This window comes from Lygodium microphyllum, chromosome 1, assembly GCF_053477565.2.
Source record: "Lygodium microphyllum isolate KBCC chromosome 1, Lygodium_microphyllum_v1.1.10, whole genome shotgun sequence".
Taxonomy (NCBI): Eukaryota; Viridiplantae; Streptophyta; class Polypodiopsida; order Schizaeales; family Lygodiaceae; genus Lygodium; species Lygodium microphyllum.
The window spans coordinates 151,760,843-151,783,135 of record NC_141135.1 but is presented as its reverse complement, the minus strand read 5'-3'; the positions used below and the strand labels follow the sequence as shown (position 1 = coordinate 151,783,135).

At 35.9% G+C, this 22,293-nt stretch overlaps 1 pseudogene; it reads left to right on the top strand.

Annotated features, from left to right (window-relative positions):
• Positions 1–6,193: 6,193 nt before the first annotated feature.
• Positions 6,194–22,028, top strand: LOC148041831 (cold-responsive protein kinase 1-like; annotated as a pseudogene).
• The last annotated feature ends 265 nt before the right edge of the window (positions 22,029–22,293 follow it).

The window sequence follows — 22,293 nt, the reverse complement described above, 5'->3', positions numbered from 1 at the left end:
TGGAGAAATTAGCTCAAATATGTGTTCTTTACAGAATATACAAGGAGAAGGAAAATAGACACAAATGTACCTCATGCTATCATGGATCATAAGGCCTACTAAAACTACAACAGTAGTAGTAAAAAGTTGGACATACATTGTCCATAAAATTTTTCATGGAGTGAGCTTTCTAGGTACAGAAAGCAAGACATACATTGCCCAATGTTCAGAAGGATGTTGTAGCTGCTAGTTTGGATTGGAATGTGTAGTTAACACAATATTAGGGAGTTTGGGAGTCTCCCAATTCCCATTTTTTGAATACTAAAAAGGTGGCACCCAGATAACATGCTCATAAGTTTCTCAAAACCATATGATGTGACCTATCATTAAGCACTTGAAAAATGGAATCTACTGAGCTATAGAGCGCTTGATTTGGAGTTATAGTGTTCAAGTTTTGACAAATCCAAAGATTTGACCACGTGTCCCAAACTAATGGGAAATTTCGATATTCTCCAATATGGTGTTAGCTGGGGAGATGAGACTTAACTAGTCACAAAATGATTGGGTGCATTAAAATTAAGGTAAGCAATAATCTACTTGTGGTGTGGGTACCCACTTCAAGATAAGTAGGACTTTTCTATCCTAGGATGTGGATGCAAAATGGAGGTTACTTTGCAAATGTAGTGTGGATGCAAATAACTCTGCAAAATGGAGGCTTGGGGCATCAGCCTATGGGCAAGATGCTTTTGCTGTGTTGATTGCATATTTTGAAATACCCTTAATTAGCTATGGGCAACATTGCTCTTCTATCTATATCATAAAGGAACCTAGTTGGCACATGGAAAGTAGAGATCTAGGTATAGGAAGGAGAGATAAGGTGCAAACTTGGCAGAAGAAGAGGTATATCCCTACTCTAGAACCACAATGCTATGTGGAAAGTAGAGATCAGCTGGCATTATGTGGAAAGTTTTTTGAATAAATGGAAATGGCATTAGCAACTATTTTATGGCATTATGCCTTTCACTGATTATCCTTTTAATGAGGCATGATGTCCATTTGGAATTGGTATGTTTGAGAGAAAAAAACATACAAGTTAGTCTTTAAGAACTTATTCAATAAATTCATGTTTGATGTGGATGTAGAATGTTATTTGAAAGTCATCTTAGTATATACTCTAACTATAAAGAAAGCTATGTAGGATGTAAAAAGTGGTGAAAAACAATTATCATGCAATCACAATGTTATCTCCCACTCTTTTTGAACAAACCTTCTCTCAATTAATTATGAGCAACAATCAAGCATCTAAGTGTGCGAAATAGTAAAGTGTTAATAATCTTCTTGCCAATGTGGAAAATGGTGTGACATCTTTTGTTTGTAGTTGTTATGGTTTTATAGAGATTTCTCTCTCAATGAATAGCTTGGCTCATTGGATAGAATTATTGAATCCATCATTGATCCTTTGCAAGGGAGTTGAGGAACATGGTCTTGTCCTTTCAAGCTAGACTTTATGTGGGCATATATCAGTCAACGCAATAAATACCCTTTCTAAAAACAAGGAGTTGAAAATGCATTGCCAAGAAGATAGTTTGCAATACTATATCAAATCCTCCATCTCACAAGTGGCCCATCTAAGTACTAAGTCAAAAGTGGCCTTTCTAAGTATTTCATATAAGTTACTTTTACAATGAAAACACTATTGAAAAGAAGAATGCACCATCAATCACAAAATGTTGTATCATTTCCAAGAAGATAGTTTGCAGTGTTGTATCAAACCCTCCATCTCACAACTATTGTTCCACGTACATCATATAATCTGCTATCACAATGAAAAAAAATAGAGAACAACAATCCAAAATCAATCACAAAATGGGTAGTGTTTGTGAGGCTCTTTTCAATTTGTATCAGGCACAACATTTGCCTCAAGAGTTGCGTGTGAATCAAGGCGTGCTTGCATAGATACCCTCTTATGCTTTGGAGAATTGGAAATGGTGTGACATCTTTGGGTTGTGGTTGTCGTGGTCTTTTGGAGAGCTGTCTCTCAATGAATGGCTTGGCACGTTGGATAGAATTACTAAATCCATCATTGATCCTTTGCAAGGGAGCTAAGGGATAGGGTCTTTTTCCTCGCAAGCTAGACTTGATTTGTTTCAAGGTGGCAAGCAAATGACTACTCAAGCGCTCAAGATGCATTGCTAATTCAGGATCTTTCTCTATCATAAAGAGAACATCTTTAGTATATGCTTTGATACTTCAAACATAAGAAATCAAGGTGTATTCTATTGTAACTATATTTTACCTGCTAAAGCCATTGCTTCACAAAACTTTTCTTTGGCACCTTGCAATGCTTGGCTTGTGAATTGAGATAGATATGCTATACATATATATCTAGGAAATAGCAGATACCATATATATTAAAGGTTTGATTGACTTACCATGATCTTGTATGTCACTATAAGTGTCATCTAGCATATCTGCATCATTCTGTATAGGTGTAAGACTACTTTCAACAATGTTGGTAGGTTGTTACATATTCATACTTAAAGAAGATCCTATTTGATAAGAATTGATATTAGCATCGAATAAATGTATTCACAAAAGATGGCTCATAAAAATAAGTCCATGTACCTTCAAAATTCTATATCCATGCTCTTCGACACAATTTGCAATTCGCATGGCCCAATCACAGTTGCAACATGCCCACTCACAATGTATACTAGAGCTTTGCATTGTGTACCACAACTTTGCATTGGGTATTGTGTATTGTATACCAGAGCTTTGCATTGTGTAGCAGAGCTTTGCATTGCGTATTGTGTATTGTATACCAGAGCTTTGCATTGTGTAGCAGAGCTTTGCATTGTGTATTGTGTATTGTATACCAGAGCTTTGCATTGCTCATGCTCTTAACCTTTGCAAGACTATGATCATCTCCAATAAATTTGACAAATTGATCTGGAATGCCTCTTGCACGCATAAGAGATGACAATACAATCTTTTGAACATTGAATTTTTGTCTAAAGCTTGCCTCTTTCATAGCCTCTAGATACCAATAATATGGATGGAAAAATGTGAGGAGCTTATGGATTAGCCAATCTGCTCTATGGCCATGAATCGTGTGCCTTCCAATCAAGAATCGAGACTTCAGCAATCCATGGTAAGATTCAATCGATCCATTTGTATCTTGGTTGGCATGTGGAAGTATTCGCGTGGCTCTAACCCACATTCCTATAATACAAAATAACTTACAAGATCAACATTCATGTGAATTCAAGAATAGATGAATTTATAAATTAGAAAGCCTTACCTAGTTTGGGAACCCAATTTTCCTTGAAGTATGTGAGGAAGTTTTTCTTGCTAGCATAAGTTTTGAAGAACTGATCAATAAGAGATGTAGCATCCTCCTTTCTTTTGGCCTCACTACTCAATCCTCTACACTTCATGTTCATAATGTGACCAAGGTCTCGAACCATATTAGCCCGTACTTGATGATCTGGAACTTTCTTTATCAAATTCTTTAACCAACATCTTCTAACATGCCATATACAAAGATATACAGGAGATCCAAAAATAGTCCTACAATTTAACCAATGATTCATTGAGTGAGATTCAATTGTACATTGAAAAGAAGCATTAAAAATATTCCCATGCAATTTTTAGTTAATATAGTGAGAAGCATGTATACTATATGGCATTAATTTCTACTTGTGCATCGTCTACCATCAACGCACTTGCCTCCCAAGAAGAATTAGAATCCAATATGTGATTTTGAAATGCTTTTAGCCAAGTGATCAAGCAGGTAGTGTCCATTGAGGAGGCAATGATCCATGCTATTGGCACCCCATTTCTATGTGCATCGAATACAAGTATAGAATATAGAGAGAACTGCATTCAAACATGCACCAAATCAAACATAAAATAGGAGGGTGAAAACAAAGATGCATTAAGAAAAACACTCTAAAAATACCTTGTATTTGCAAATATACAAGTGAAAAAGATATTAACTTCTTACCTTGTATTTATTGGTACCGAATGTAGCATCCATAGCAAGTATACCATCCTTTCCATACTTATTAAGCATATGTAGCTACCATTATGTTTGGATACCCAAGATGAAAGGTTGACCAATAGAAGCATTATACTACTGGTAGATGAAAGCTCTACAATTGTTCTCTAGCACCCAATTATGCACATTGCATGCATCATCCTTATTGGAGTTGAAGGTAAGGATTGATTCCATCTTTGATGCTGTATTCAAAATATCCCGCATTGTCATAAATGCGTCCCTTCCTAACTTTATATTCAAGTCTTGCATTGCATGTCTGTCCACCAATGCAATATGTTGTTGGAATACTTGCAATGGGGTAAATCCACTATGAAGCAAGTTTTTGACCCATGTTCTTTTCTCTTCAGATAACCAAGGTGCAACAAGCAACCTTGAATCAGACAAACCTTCACAATGTATCCCATGGCAAATATGGCCTTCCCAATCCACATGATTATGCTCCACATAATTGATTCAAGCTATATTTGGCCATAAGTAGAGTCTATACACATAGAAATGACATCTACAACCCAATAAATGTTTGCCACCTTTAGCATTTGGTCGCTTTTCATGAGCGGTCACTTGTGGTTTACTATGCAAGTCTTTTGGTCCAAAAGCACACCAAAAACTAGGCATATGAAGCAAATGATATCTATGAGAATCAATTTGTACATATGAATAATCAAGCCTCTAGAAGTCAATAAGAACATGACATTTGTATGCATACCATATTTGCTCTATCCATGAGAATTCAGTGGGTTGTGCTAAGGTTCCTTGTTCCCGCCTCCAAGAAATTTGTCTCTTGAAGTTTGTGGGTGTGCCTTCTGAACTACTCTCCCCAGAAATGAAATCGCTCACCCGATCCCAGTAAATGTGTGCATATGCTTGAACATGGTATTGTCTTGTTGGATCTAATTTGATCATCCATGTTAAAGCCGATGCATTAAAAGGCCCCGAAGTTGGACAGTGTATTTTAAAAGGTACATCCATATTTAGAGGTACTTTGAGAGCTCAACTGAAATGGAAGGAAAATGTATTGCAAAACACATTAGAGTCAATATCACTCCTTTTTTAAAAAAATTGTACATAAATTATAAATTCATTTTCAATAATTCACCATTCTGAATAACAATGTGGATTGAAAGACCTCTTTATAAAACAACAATCAAACAAGAAGCCGGTTTGCAACTTCCTAGATAGTGTTTGAGAGCGTAAGCATCTGGAGGAGTTGTTGCCAAAGAAGCTCGCCAATGTGCTTCCGAGTGGGAGTCGTATTGTGACCACTTCTCGCTCTCAGGATGTGGTGAGATAGTTGGAGCAAACGTGCCGGGCTACCTGCATTAGGAGCTGGAGTTGCTAAGGGAGGAGGATGTGGTGAAGCTATTTTTGAAGACTGTGCTTTTCTAGAGAGCGTGCCTCTGAAAAAAATCATAATTTAGTCTATACCGGTGGAGCTCTGAGGACATGGATGTGTATATGTTCGGCATAAGGCATTACATCACCTACATCTGTCCTAGTTTCGAGTCGAAGGTTGTCTTTGAAGCGTAGAGCACACGATGGAAACGGTTGCCATCATTGTACCACCAATAGACAGTGCCCTTGAGCAACACAATCACATCGTCCCTGGCGGCGTGACACACTAGCATCTGGGGGCGTACTCAGGAGGGACGTAGGTGATGTGCTTGAATCCGAACTCTAAATTTTGGAATATTTACATTTAATATAAAATTAAGATGGGAGGAGGCCTTTGAAATTTGAAAGATTTTAGTATTAAAAAAACTTTCAAATACTCCTATCTTACCTCTAAACTTTCACTGAAAGGTTTTTCACCTATTTGGGAGAACGTTTGCCTTTCCCAATAATTATGTCCTTGTGCATATCAAATTACTTACTCCCTTTACCATAAATGTTGGATGAACTATTGTTGGTCATTTCTACATAGGCTGCAAAATCGCATCCATTCTAGCTGGGGTTGTCAGATCCCTTATCGTGGCTGCATCCTTAGTTGCTGTGGTGATTTGTTACAGACACAGGAGTTACACAAGCATTAAAATGGGTTAGTAACTTTCATCTCCTCAAATACCCAATCATTTAATAAATTAAAAAATAATATTAAAAATAAATAGTCAGCTTTTGGACACAGATACATATAGCGATTTCTTTCGGCCCAAGGTCATGGTCTTCTCTTTGAATCAACTTGAAATCGTGACTAGGGGCTTTCATCTCGACAATAAGCTTGGAGAGGGCGGATATGGCCATGTCTACAAGGTATAGTTGAGATATAACTCTCTACAACAACACATCAACAATTTTACTAAAAGGCATGCTACTTGTAGAATCTACTAAATTTATTTGTGTTAAAAAGGCTACATTAGAATGCTTTAGTGACTTTAGGTGTTGGTTAGTTACTTTTAAATGCTTTGAGGAAACTTAAGCAATGTCTCATTGTTCCACATCACCAACATAGATGGTTTAAGGAAACCAATGTTCACCACACAAGGAAAGATGATTTTTATGTCATACACCAACTAGAAAGGTGTTTGTCCAGTACCAGCCTTATGGGAGGTTCTATGTGCCTAGAGGGTCTTTGTACGTCAATCATCCCAATCACGATGATGTGTAATAATCATTCTTCTTAGGATCAAGCAAAGGATGCAATTGGTAACTTCAACTTGATTTTTGCCTCTAGGATAACAGGGTGTGGACTTGCAGTGGTGGATCTGGTAAAGCTTTGTTAGTTCTTCTGTAATCTTATTCAAAAAGTAAGTGCCTCTATCACTTACTAGCTCTAAGGGACTACCATCATGCAAATTGTTAAATGTTCAAACAATTGAGAGATATTTGGAAGAATTTTTGGTATTTTAGGATCTAAGTGACTTGGGTCATAACATTAACAAAATACAAAATCTAAAAACCTTCCAAATTGCCAAGCTTGAAAGTTTTTATACTAGCTCTATCTTTTGTGAATATTGGAGGAAACTTCAGAGATGTTCTCATGATTCTTGAGAACCCATAAAAAAAGGGTTTTTTTTTGTAATGTGGTCATATAGTATCAAGTTTAAAGAAAAGCATCTTACATTAATGCTTTAGGCATAAGGCCAAAAAGCTAAGCTTGGAGTAGCTTCTTATACATAACTTTAAAAACATGCCAATAGGATTTGATCTTTTTGAGCAAAGCTAAGGTATCACTTTTTAGCTTGATTACTATTTTTATAGGTTCATGCAAATTTTTATTCTCAAAGATTGTAGCATTTCTATGACTCAAAAGGAACTTGATCACTTGCACCTCTTAGTAGGTGGATGAGTCTGATGGTTTCCTCATCAAAGGTTCTAAGGGGTCATCGAGCAATGTGACATTTGCATTCAAGGAGCTATTAAACTTGGCTTTCTCAAGCAATCTTCTAACCTACTTCCATGTTGGCTAGACTTCATGGCGCTCCCAAAAAATACGAAATACATAGTCCTCTTTCTTGCCATAAAGAGCACATAAAGGAGACATGAGAATTTTGCATGCTAGCTTATCACATGTGGGTAGTTAGCGAGTAGTACTCTCCAAAGTATAAAATTAAGTTAGGGAGCTTCCACACTTGTTTCTTCCATGTTTTGAGTTGAGTGAGAGCTCGAGAGAGAGGGGGGGGGGGGGGGAAGATGGGATCATTCATAAATATATGTATATATAACGTGGGTTTAACATAAGAGATTTTTCAAATACCATTTTTACATATTTTGGACTTGCATAAGGGTGCCATATAAAGGGGTTATTTACATATTGAATGTGCAAGGGATGTGTTTTATTCAAGGAAAATTCATAGTTAAGGGTATTTGTAAATAGTCCTTAAATAGGTGATGTAGAATATATACATATAGTAAACCCCTTGAAAATGAGGAAATCTCTTCTTCCAAGTCTCAATTGCATGAAGTGTAATGCACATTGCAGACTACCAAAGTTGTTGTATTGAAACTTTGCAACCAATTATGGTTCCTCTACCATCTCCAAGAAAGCATTAGTTAGCATTTTGCCTAAGGTCCGACTGTCCTTTTTTTCTTCCATAACTTCTTGTAATGGAGAAACTTCCTTTTTAGATGAGTCAATTTTTTCCTAAAATTGACCAATATTGATCAAGTCATCCTTCTTATCCCATACCATCTTCCCATCTTTGTAAACCTTTTGCATGTATACTCATGGAAATTTCGGGTTCTTGAAGAATAGGTAAGATGGGGGGATTATGGGCATATGGAAAGGTCCACAAACTTAGCCACAGGGAGAGGTACCCTTGCCTACCATCCAAATCAATCCATTGAAGTTCTTGAATGATGCCTCTCCATTCTTTGATCAAATCTTGAGCCACTTGAGATTGAGGTATTGAGATGGGAAGCAAGCTATATCGGACATCTTCCCATGTCATATGTTGCCAAACCCCTCATTTAATATGCACTCTAGTAATTCAGCTCCTCCTAATGATGTACATCTAAGGCTAGTCTCTCTAAACTCTTTTAGCAAGCATGCACTGAGAAAGGTAGCATTATCAACCAAACTAGCTAAGCACAAGCATGTGTTATTCCAATTAGTTTTGTGTCTGTATGCTAGGGAATAGAGTACCAAGTCTTCTTTTCCTCAAACATCCACAAAAAACCCTAAATAGTCTTCCACATTTTCCCATTGGGTTCTATTGAGATGCACTATCATACCGACAAATATAGTTCAAGCCATGAAGTTGCTCCTCAAGATCAACAACCTCCTAGTTAGGGAAGTTGGATATTTCACATTAGTAGAAAACATATTAAACTGCATGGTGATTCCCACACTCATTGGGCAACCCAAGTATCAAAACACTTGGCCATGCTAAATGATTTGAAAATTGAACTAAGACATCCATTGCAAGTAATATCCCCACCTAAGCATAATGATTTTAGTTTTAGGCTTGCTAACTAGAGAGGAAAAAAGGTTTTCAAATTCTTGATAAACATACATTCAAGCTTTTGTTGATTGTCAATAATCTTGCATAATGCTTATGTTGTCATTTGTGGAGAATAGTACCATAAAGGACTATCCACCTAGAAGCAAAAAGGCCTCTAATCACCCCATATTGTACTTTCTTATCCATTTTTCTCAGAAGAGGATTGGTGACTGTAGTAAAAGGGGGGGGGGGGGGGGGAATGGGCACCCTTACCTTGTCAATGTTTTTAATGCAAAAGGAAAAGAAATCTATCCGTTTAAGGATATACAAGCATTAGCATTAGTAAGTAGGGTTGCAACCATTTCCTTGAATATTGGCCCAAAGCCCAAGGTTGTAAGAGTGGACAACATCTAACCACATGATCTAGTCAAACACCTTATCTAGGTCCATGTTCAAGAGGATGAAATTAGTACGCGAGCTTAATGCATAGAGTACAACATATGGAGGGATATAGAGAAAACTTAAAATAGGAATATGCAAGAAATTGTTCCCAAATGATATGCCTTGCCATAAGAATAAATGTTGGTTAGTATGAGTACATCGGTAAATGTGTTTGAATTAGAGATGAAAACAACATCCAAATAAACAAAGGTATATATCGACAAATTTACCAATGCTTATTTTGATGATTGTAGAAAAATCTTGCCAATGAATATACCCATGGTTGTAGAGAGGAAAAAATTGATGTAGGGATCTAGTCCTTTGGAGGGTCAAATCCCTACTTATCCATATTTGTTATCTAGTCAAACATAGACTAGTGCATTAGTGCATAGGCCTATATAAAACCTAGTGGATGCATAAAAACAAAAATGTTCATAACTAATTAAGTTTAAAAATAAGATATTAAGTCCCAATTGAATGTATTTAAAAGACAAAGTGTTGTAAATTCTGTACATCTATATATATAGAAAAATATATAAGAAAAGTGAGTACAACAAAATCTGTATATTCAAAAAAAGAGAAATATACATAAAAATTCAAGTACAAGATTATGAGATCTCTAATTAGAGATATCATCCTCCTATAGTGGCTCATCATAGCAATTTTGCAATAAGAAAGGTATATAGTTCTAAGGTTAGTTGGATTAAACATTTGTATAAGCACATGTAGAACTAAAGATTATTGGATCAAACATTACTACTTCTCCTTCATGATGGAATAACTTTTTCACAAGATGGTTCACACCATGTTGTTGTCCATACTCTCTCTCTAGCATGGTCTTAGTGAGCAATCCACATATAAGAACTTAAAAGAGAAATAAACACAATAAATTAATATTTCTAGAAAACTAAATGTCATGTAAATAAAAAAAATAAAGTAATTAAATAATATTATATGTACAAAATTTATTTTGAAAGTAGCATAACCATCACTCCCAATGTATGATATCAAGCTAGACTTAAGTCACACATGCACCACCTCTCTCTACTACCACTTGTTAGGATTTTGGATGATTTTCTTTATTATTATTTTCCTTTGTCTTTTCTCAAGCCAACTAAGATGTGATAGGCCATTATTGTAGGCTCCTTGAGCCTCAAAGTGAAGGTGGGAGAGATGTTTAATGATGCACATATGCATATAATCATGTGAAAATATATGCTCTACAAATGGTAGTGGAAATTTGTTATGGAGAGTTCTTTTATGGGGGTTCTTACTCTCTCCATCCTACTATAATGCTCTCAATCTATATATCCATACAACACGTTCATGCCTATGATTACTAAAACTTTTTCCCTTTGTTTTCATGACCAAGAAACTTGTCTAGTTGTTGATCCTGTATGAAAAGCTGAGAGGAGTCATATGCATCCTAAATCAATGTGGTGTAGATGCCTTGGACATGAATGGGAGGTTGCTATGGGATTGATAGTCACTATGGGGTAGGCTCTCCTCTTTGCCATATGTACGTGGCTCATAAGCCATGGTGTCAATGTTTATAGTTGGGAGAGTGAGGATATGGTTAAGGGGGAGTAGAAGGTGGATCTAGGGTAGTAGGATCTAAATCTTGGAGAGAGTACAAATGTGTAAGCCCACAAAGCCATAGTCAAATGTGTATGGTATCTACCACAAGAGTGCCCCCTACTAAGTGTGGTTAAGGGGTCTTTGATGGCCCAAAGGATGGAGGAATTGACTTGGGTATGGATTGAGGAATAGACCGAGGAAGGTCACTCCATCGAGTAGATGATCAGTCTCTGTAGTAACAAAGCATTGCTGCAATGGTAAGGGTTTCAACCACAAATTTGGCCACAACCCATGCATTAAGGATGTGAGCACTAACTCTACATGATATAAAGTGATCACTTTGACTTTGCTTATGATATCAAGTGTGACTGTGTAGCCTAAATGACATGCTCTCTGTTTTCAACATCAAGGTTTTGCAAGAACGTGAATATCTCATTGTTTGACACTTTGTGATTCTAGCTCTAAGTTCTCTCTCTCTCTCTCTCCTCAACTTGCAAGCATAAAGTGATGTATGTGTTGTGCACTTTCTCTCTACCTCTCTCTCCCCATTGCTCACTCTTCCTCTCTTCCTTAGATTTAGCATGACAAAACTCTTCCTCAATGTAGCTCAACCAAGTGACACAAATCTTGAAAGAGAAGAGAACTATGACACTCTCTAGTTACAATTATTGTCATATTCTCTCTACTCTAATCTCTACTCCCTCTCTTCTCTCTTTCTCCGCTCACCTCTTTTCTCTCTCCTTCTCGTTTCTCAATCTTCACTACTATGTTGTGCCTTTCGTCTCTCTCCTCTTTCCTTACTTTATTGTCTCTACTTTACCGTACTTTCTCTCTATCTTTTCTCTTTGCCTCTTTTTACTCTCTTTATCCTCTCTCTCCTCTCTCTACTCCCTACTCCCTCTCTTCTCTCTTCTTCTACTATCTTCTCTCTACTCTCTTCTTTTATCTCTCTCTATCTTCGTTTTTCTCTCTCGTCTCTATACTCTTACTCCCTCTCTCCTCCCTCTCTTCTCTCTCCTTCTACTCTACTCTTCTCTCATCTCTCTTCTGTCTCCTCAACACTTTAGAGTGGTCCAAATAGTGCTCTTCATACTTACACCCTACCTTCAAATGATCATGCAACTTTTGATGAGAATGTCATAAAATTTGGTTATGGTATGTAAGAAATTGCTAATCTTGATAAGTCCACCTCCATCTCTTATGCTTCAACTCAAGAATTAATGTATGAAGAGAGATTGAGACAAGGGCTTTGAATACCCTTTTGCTTGTAATGGAGGACATGCTTCATTTAGCCTAGCATGATCTATTTGCAATCTATGTTCTACTTCCACCATGTTAATCTATGGGCCTCTAGTAGCATATAAGAAGCCTAGCTCTTCATCTCCATCACACTGCCACTTCTTTGCACTCCCATCTCCCTCCTCCCATGGCGTCTTGCCTATTGTATGCATTTATACATGTAGCAGGGGAGCAATACCTTTAGAGAGTGAGTGTTAATAGTGATAAATGGTATTAATGTCCACTTGAGTGTGCCCCCATTTTAGTCCCTTAGTCATTCTTCGAGAACCCAAAAAAAAAAGGTTGGTTTCAAAGGTTTTTGATTTCAATTCAAATCATGTGATTCTAAATCCAAAAATCATTTTGAAATTAGTTCTTAAACTAGCTCATGCTCATAATAGGTTACAGACACTGTAGTAGATCGAAAACCACCTTCAAGTGGGAGTTTCAAGCACTAACCTTGGGTGATAACAATTGTGAATTTCCTTTTGATTCTCTCTCTTTCATTGATATGGAGTTAATGCTTTTGGTGAAACAATATAATGATTTAATATTTTCTTATTTTTCATGAAAAATGATATAAATTTAATACTTAAATAAAAAATACAATTTTCCAAAAAGTTGACGAAAACATGATTAGAAAGCTAAAGCCAAAACCACGGTCAAAACTAGTTTCTGGTTTTGGCCTACACATGGGCAACTTCTTCTTCTTTTCATAAAGGCTATAAATACTTGCTTTCCTAATATAGTAGTTTTTCATTCATGAGTGCATCCTCAATGGTATTTTCCTATAAAGAATTAATACTTATGTAAGCTTACAGATGCATGGTGAGCGGATTTGATTAGGACATATGATATTATTTACCAAATGAGGTAGATAAATTTTGAGAAAGTGATTGCTTGAGGCTTTAATATAAAGTAAAATTTTGGTAGATGCTCACTAAATCATAGCTAGGATCATAGCAACAATCATACCTTATAAATCTTCATCAACATGATAAATCATGAGAAAAGGTAAATCTTAATATTCAATGTGAGATTAGAAAATGATGTGATTGAAGATACATTACAATGAAGGGGTTCATCCCTTGTCTTTACAATAGATATTGGGAGATCTCCCATATCTTTAATATATTACCATATAGGAGTCTAAATAATTGAGAAATCTTAAAAATTTTGAGCCAACTACTTGCAATCCTAGTGATATTCATCAATGCTTTCACTTTGACATGAGGAAATTGCTTATTACAACACTAAGATATGAATTGACTACTTGGCACATTCTAGAGGTATGATTGAAGCACATTTGCAACAAGACATGATGCAAAGACTTGGAGAACTAATCTAAGCAAGGTACACTTGTTTTGAAGAGTGGAAACAATCATGGATTTGTTTTGTAATTATAGCTAATTCATATCTTGGTTACAAAATCTTAGTTATTTCATATCTTAGTGATAGGCTTGAAGGGTACAACCACACATTCAAGTGTAGCCTTCTGGATCCATTCTCCTTATACACACAATCTTGTTCCATCAAAAGTTACCAAACCCTAAATCCACCATCAAGCATGTCTTTGATGGAGTTGATACACCATCCACTTATAATGAATGGAGCCGCATGACAAAACAAGAATGCACATATGTGGTGAAGCTACACTTGAACATGCGCATTACTTTTCAAGCTTATCACTACAACAGGAATACACTTGAACAACCAGCATTATTTGTCAAGCCTATCAATATAGCATGCACTAATGATTATGATCCTAAGATATAAATTGGGCACCTAATTCATTCCAAAGTTATGATTAATTTAGTCTCAAGAATAAGCAATAGAGTAAATTAGTAACCCAAGTCCTCTTTGTCATCCCTTCAAATGATTAATCAAATTCCATTCTAATACCTTTAATTTTGTTTGTGATTTGAAGAAAACTCTATGAGACTAAGAGGGATGATCCCTCTCAAGTGTCATCAACATGACTTCAATAGCTTTTGTGTATAATTGTAGTTAATCCATATCTTGGTGTATGTAGTTGCAACAATTGGTTCAAATCCTAGTGATAGGCTTGAAAGATTCCAACATGCATTGAAGTGTAGTCTTGGAAGTCCATTCACGCCTTTTACATGTTCTTGTTGTTGTCTATGAGGTCAACCATTGACCACACTAGAATATCCTTTGTCCACATCAACTTCTAATCTTGATTTTTTGGAATCTCTAGTAAATTCAAAGCCAAAAAGGATAAGGCCTTGACTTCATTGGAGATTCTTCCAAATCAAGATTGAAAGCTAGCATGGTGAATGGAATTTTTGATGCTACCTCAAGTCAACCTATTCATTCAAAATTTTTGGGCTAAGACAAGTTAATGGATAAACCTTGAAACCTTCAATGCCATGACCTCCTACTATCACTTGCCATACTTATATAGATAAAGCTCATATAGTGACTACACCTAATAATTTAAAAAATAACAAACCCAAACCTTTTTTGCAATGGAGATTTCTAAACCTCCATCCATGGTTGTACAAACATAGGACATGCAAAGAGGAGGAGGCGACCTAAAAACAACAAAACCATGTACAAAAAAAGTGGAATAAGGTGCCATACTTTGAAACCTTGAAACATTGAAAGCCTAGAGGTAGATGAAGAGTCTTTTGAAACACCTTTTGTGAGGATCAAAAGGCTTCCCATATATAGCTCTCATGGAAATGTCATATCTTTTGGTGTCTCTAAGATTTTTATCACCAAATAATTTGATGGGCACATAAATATCAATATTTCCCTTGGGTTTGAAAATGAAAGGAAAAATAATATTTTTGTGTAGAAACTAGTGTGTCCTCTTCTTGTTGAGAGGAACATATACTTGTCTTTGTTGGGGCTTGATGGAGATATGGTAGATTTCAATATCTATAATGAGGAGGATGTTTTACATGGAGTGTTAGGGGAATTTGCTCACAAAGCTAAGATAATGACATGGTTAAACAAGACAAGAGTTGAATTAGTAAAGCTTCAAGAGGTTAACTTGGGTGAAGGTAAATGGGAAGGAGTAGAAAAACCTAGGTTGTGATGTATTTTCTAGTTCTTGTCATAGAGACGAGATGGTATGTGATTGCTTGTCAACAAGCAAGAGTTCAAGGAAAAGCTTTTGTGCTAGTTAGAGGGTTTTGAGAACATGATTATGATGAGGTTGCATATGGGTGATAAGTCGTTCCTTGTGATTTTGGTATATGAACTTGCTACTATATCTAGGAAATGGAATGCATCGGAAAATTTCCTAAAATAAGATGTTGTTTTGGTGATGGGGGATTAGAATACAAGATTAGAAGAAGTGTTGCATCACATGGTTCATGATCAATTATTTATGAGGAAAGATGCAGTTGTTAAGTTTGTTACCTCAAGATCAATTAATAAATAGATTCTCACTTAGCATAAGAGGCATGATAATAGTTTATGGAGGGATGCTAGATTATATGAGCTCTATGCCATTCATGGTTGGTGGTGGTTTACTCCAATATATGATGATATATGCTTTACATCATGTTGCACCCTCGAATGATGTGACTTTGGTACTCTCTTTCAGTTTGATTAGGATGATGAAAGGTATTGGAGGAATTATTGCTTTTCAACTGGATACTACCTTGTTAAAGGAGAAGATTACTTCAAAGCTACTCAAAAAGCATGGTTTATTAATGGTATTGAAAGAAAAGTGGATTAGTGCTATTAATGTTGTTGTTTTTGAATTAAAATGGTATGGAAAGAGAAAGACAATCATGCATCCATCACCTAGCAATATAGTTGTGAATGAAGGGAAAACATTCTTGATGTGCTTGCATGCATGAGATTTGTACCTTGTCGATTGTGTTCTCTTATAAGTCATACAAGAGGTTTAAAAAAAGCTATATTCAAAGTTAGAAGCTCTTAAAATTGAAGGTATCAAAGAACAATTGAAGGTATTAGAAGCATTTAACATTGAAGGTATCAAAATACAATTGAAGGCATCATAGAACTTAGAAGGAGATGCACCTACTAAAATATTTCAATGCACTCAATTAAAGGATGTATATGGTTACATGTGCTAAGGATAAAAAGGTAGTTGAAAGCTTTAACTATTAGTTGAAATTGCACATATTGAGCCAGATTGTGATGGATTATATGTGAACAAACTCAAATCCTTTCTAGACTACATGGAGAAAAACCTTGTGGGTAGACACAACTTTAGTACTTAATCAACCCGTTTCTCTAGAAAAGATAGAGTATGTTGTTTTCAATGTTTAGAGAAGTAAGGAAAATCTCTTGGCCCCAATGGGCTACTAATGAAGTTCTTCTCATAACCTCAGGATGTTTGTGAACATGATCTATGCAAATTTTGGAATGAATGCATGAATATGGGAAATATTCCTTGTAAATGAAGGTCTACTCAAGCTCATGCCTAAGACTTTGGAGAGGAGTAATTTGTTGGAGACCTTTGTTCATGGTTAATTTTTGTATAAGTTAATGGCTAATGAAATGACATAAAGGATGGAAATTTTGGACTTTTAAACTAGTGCATTGTAGGCAACACATGTATGTTATAAGAAGATCCATGATGCCATTTTCAACATGGAAATGGCTATGTATTATTCTATTGATTTGGAGGCAACATGGGTTTTTTACTAGAAGGTCCATGATGCCATATTCAAGACGGAGATGACTATGGATTAACCTATCGTTTTGGGCAAGAGATTCACCATGATCAATCTAGTCTTAGATAAGGTCTATGATAGGGTGAGTTCGAGGTTTATGAAAGGAATCGTTAAGTGATTTGGCATTCAATAGCAATTGCTTTGAGACTTGGAGGTCTTATTTAGTAATACTTGTAGAGTTTTGTATTAATAGATGTGATCCATTGCTAAGGAATTTGGAGAAGAATGTAAGTGAAGGAGGGGTGGAAGGTTTGCATTTACCAGATAGGCAAGTTTTCAATGGGAAGATGTTTGTGCTATTGATGATAAAAGCATACTAAGAGAAAAAAAGGATTTCTTAGTGGCTCTAATGGAGTCATGTGAGAAATTGGTGATCCTCTTCAACTTAGTGGTACACATTCACAAAATCGAAATCACATTGATCAATTGTGAGGTGGAAGAATTTGATTGACAGGTGGACTATGGGTTTAAAATAATAGACCCTAGCAAGATTTTCAAATATCTAGGTTGTTACTATCAACACATCTTCAGGAAAAGTTTGAATGGATGCATAGTAGGGTTTAGAAAAAGTCAAAAATATGGAATAAAGTTCCATTGAGTAATGAGTGCCATACTTTGGGCTTCTTACTTTGTTGTAGAGCTATTTTATAATTAAAAGGTTGTGGCTAGCTTGAGAATGCAAATAGGAGGGAAGATGACTCCTTGATTTGTTAAATATAGTTTTGTTGATCCATTAGCCAAATTATTGCATAATAAAGGAAGTAGAAAATGCATATATCTATGGGATGAAGGAACAATCCAATTTAAGTGCGTCAATTTGACTAAAGTGGGATGATTTAGATTTGTGATGAAGACAAAGAAAGAATCTTGGATAATGTCACCCTCTAAGAAACATGATAGCACCATAAGTATGTGACGAGTCCCTCCAAGAAGCCTAATTTGGAGTACAGGCATTGAAATGACTTGTGTAAGAGAAATAACTATATTTTCACAAAGCTAGGGAGGAAAAGTGGAAAAAGAAATGCCCTTGCAATAGCTAGAGGGTATGAAAACACCATATTTTATGGACTTGGAAGACTCAATTTATTGACATGAATTCTCACATGAAAGCTTTCCCCTCATAGGCTTTTGGCTAAGTTTAGAAGATCTTCTCCATGTGTCTTGAATCTATAGTAGTGTGAAAGGGAACTTTGTAGAATTATTGACATTGCATCACAATAGAGAAAATTCAAACAATGGATTGGAGTAGCTAGATTGAATTCTAATGCTAATTTTAAGCTTGCTATGCTAGGTGACCAAGCAAAGTTGAATAGTAATCTTAGAAAATTTGGAAAACATCTTGAGGGATTTGGCTTGTGGTGACAATTGTAATTTAATGCATGGCTAGATTTGGCAAAAAAGGCATTGAAAAGTCGTAAAATAATTAAAATATTATTTGATAAAACAATGAGAGAGAGAGAGAGAGAGAGAGTATAGAAAATTCTCGATAAGGCCACCACTCTATGGTATATGAATTAGCAAGCTGGTCTCTAACAACCCCCAAGCCAATACCATAAGAAAAAACCCAAGGATATTTCAACATAGTCTATTATAGGTAGCTCAATGGTAGTCATATAATCAAGCTTTTCTCTAATTGTGTTGTTTGTAACCTTAAACCATAGAGTCAATAATGACCCATTTTTCTACTTGTGTACAAGTCTAAATACATTTATGGCTCATGACCTTTTAACCATCCATGAAAATAAGTTTGGAGTCTTCTCTTGAGCTATCAACAAAGATATAAAACTTTCTAGCTTGTAGGTCCTTCTCAATTATTTCCACAATCTCAAAGTGGGTTGACTTTACAAAGGTAAGTCATACATAGTATCTATACAAGAATTCTCTCGATGAAATTTTATTTGATTGGAAATTTCACACACACACACACACACACACACACACACACACACACACACACACACACACACACACACACACACACACACACACACACACACACACACACACACAATGGATTTGCATCTCATTTAATAGTCCTTGATAGAGAGACAACATTCCCTTGAAACGAGCATGAAAATATAGGCATCATGATAAACACATCAAATTACAACAAATCCAAAGTCTAATATGTGCTACTATTGAACATATAATTATTATATCTAATTACTTCAAATTCTTAGAAAAATGATTCATTTTTCTTTATTCTAGCTCTATTAAAAAAGAGATTACTACAATTTTGGTATTATTTTAAAACATTAAAAGGTATAAAACTCATTAAATGGCATAGTGCTAATGCGCTTTGTAAAAGATTAAAGGCCTTATAAAAGTTGGGTTTGGTTTTTTTAGCATCTTATTTTGTATATATTAAGTTAATGTACACCTTTTTACACATAAATAAAATTAGAATGTGTATACAAGTCATTATATCATATAAAAGATCAAGATTAAGGAGATCTGAGTAGTAGAAACTTGAAGTCAATATTAGAATTTGTGAATTGTGCAAAGGGGAATGTTTGAGCTTGTTACATGCAAAAATCAATAAGGCATGTCATTAAGACCTAAAATAAAAGCTTGGATATATCTTGACTACTAGCCATTTAACCTTGCCTCATTAGAATATCTAATTAAACCATAGTAAGTTTCATGAGATCTACTTTTTTTTTTTTTTGCATAAATGGGTAATAAAATTTAGTTGTACAAGCTTTACGCTTGTAGTAGATTTTAAAACATTGAATAAAATGTGAGTTTAAATAGATTCAAAGGATATTATAGCTTCATTATATAATAAAGGTGAATACCATGTGAAGAACCAATCATGCCATAACCAATTCAATTCGTCATATGAAACTATAAATAGAGAGTCTTAAGGTATAATTAGTAAATAAAGATGGGTCTAGGCTTAGCCTTGCATTGAGTATGGGTGTGTTTATTCTATGTGTATATGCAAACGTGCATTGAAAGGACAACTAATTACACCATGATTGAAATCAACACCTGAAATTGTTCTATGTGTATATGCAAATGTGCATTGAAAGGACAACTAATTACACCATGATTGAAATCAACACCTGAAATTGTTCTATATTCATTATCAAGATGGGTCCATTCAAAAACGTTTTTCCCCCTTGCATGGCCAAGTTTTGCGAAGTGGTAGCCTTCCAAAACAAATTCCAACATTTACTTGATTGTAGTTGTAATGGGGGAACACATAGTATGTGGGGTGAGGAGATGAGGACACATAGGTTGTTTAAGAGTAATCTACTATAGGGACAACTTGGCTCCTCGTCATATGATACCATCTAATAACCCAATATGGTTATGTAGAATAGCTAATGTAGTGCCTATTAATAGAATTCTAACATTCTATAACATTGGAAACCTTATAACTAGCTCCACTCACCTTTGTTTTAGTAAGAAATACATGGATTGAGTTACATCCCCTATCTACTTTAGATGGTTACATGGTTGCTACCACCTTCCTAAGTAAAGATTTAGCTCATATCCTGACAAGACCTAAGGCATCCATGGTTCCTTGATTGTTGCCACCTTCCTAAGTTTATGATTTGGTTCATCACCTTACAATATCTAAGAGCTAAGAAATACTTATCTACAAAACCTACATAGATTTACTCACTTGGACTACCTAATTCTATAGTCTAGGGACTAAATTGCTTAGATGCACTTGAGTGGTCTATTGTACCATCCATGTTGCAATGGCTCGGACCAAGAGAAATGTTAAGGTTCACTTCAAAACCTAGGAATCTTTTTCCTCCTCATTATCACATGTTTAAAGTAGTCTCAACATGTTTTTTTGGCTAGTAAGATACTAACTCTAATGTTGACGCAGGGAGCTTTACCAAATGGACAACAAATTGCAGCAAAGAAGTTATCATCATCAAGCACGCAAGGGAAGAACGAGTTCATGAATGAAGTAAATATCATAAGCAATGTGCAACACAAGAACTTGATAAAGCTACTAGGAATATGCATGGAAGGCTCCGACAAAATCCTAGTTTATGAATATCTCCCAAACAAAAGTGTGGATAAGGTCTTATTTGGTACGAGGACACTTATTACTCACACATGCATGAGGGTATAAGGAGTGGTGAAGTAGTGCTATTGATAAGAGTTTCTTTTCTTGTCTGTAGATAGGGGACTTGATGGAGGAGGGTGTACTGAGGCTAGATTGGCCTTTGGGATCATTCTAGGCATGGCTCGTGGGTTGGCGTACCTTCATGAGGAGTGCCAAGATCGTATCATCCATGGAGATATTAAGCTAAGTAACATTTTGTTGGATGAGTGTCTCAACCCAGCCATTGCGGATTTTGGCCTCGCGAGGCTCCTCTCGGAAGATGAGTTGCATATCAACACAAGGGTGGCCGGACCCTTGTAAGTGTATGACTTATTAATTCCTGAAATATTATTGATGGGAGGCGATGTTTAATTAGATATTGCTCGTGCCTATCATTTATATGCTAGTTTTACCATAGATAGAGTAGCAAGTCGAATTATGTGCCTAATGCCCTAGTGTACTAATTAATTACATTCTATTATTCATATGAAAGAGGATATCTTGCCTTGGAATATGCTATCCAAGGGGAGCTCAGTGAGAAGGCTGATGCCTTTAGCTTTGGTGTTGTCAGTCTTGAGGTCGCAACCAGAAGGAGGAACTTCAATGGAGGAGTGCTTGATTTGGTAAGAGATGGATGCACCATCCTTCCTTCATCAACTATTATATATTGGGATATTCATTTACCCAATGCTTCTCTCATGAGGTTTTGCTCAAAAACAAGCACAACGGCCATTAATTAAGTCTTCCCTTCTATAGTGTATTATATTATTAAACCGATTGCTTAGTTGAAACTTGTTGTACTAGTAGGCATGGAGATTGTTCCAACAAAGGCAGCAGTTGGAGCTTGTAGACCCATGTCTAAGAAGTGCTGCCTTGTCTGCTGGAGAATTTTTGTGTGTCATTCACGTTGCCCTCTTGTGTATGCAAGCAAGTCCCACATTGAGACACCGACCATGACAACAGTAACCATGATGCTTTCTGGGGAGTCTGAAATATTACATTTACCTACGAAACCAGCTTTTGTGGACCTTACCACAAATCATTCTAAACCTTCTACCAATTGAATATCCAATCATAGCTCATGGTCCTATGTAGAAAGGGGATTCTGGATAGTTACTCCACATCTACAACTTCTTGTGTCAATCCAAAAAGAAAAAAACATTTTTTGTCATATTTTTCTCCACATACACTAAGCCTTATGATTGAATCATGTATTTTTCTCTATAAAATTTCTCTTAAACTAATGTGGGTCAAGATTGATAAAGCACATTAATGAAGGTGAGTGGAAGGCTCAGTCATTGCTCTTGTTTAGGGCAAAGGTTTGCCAAT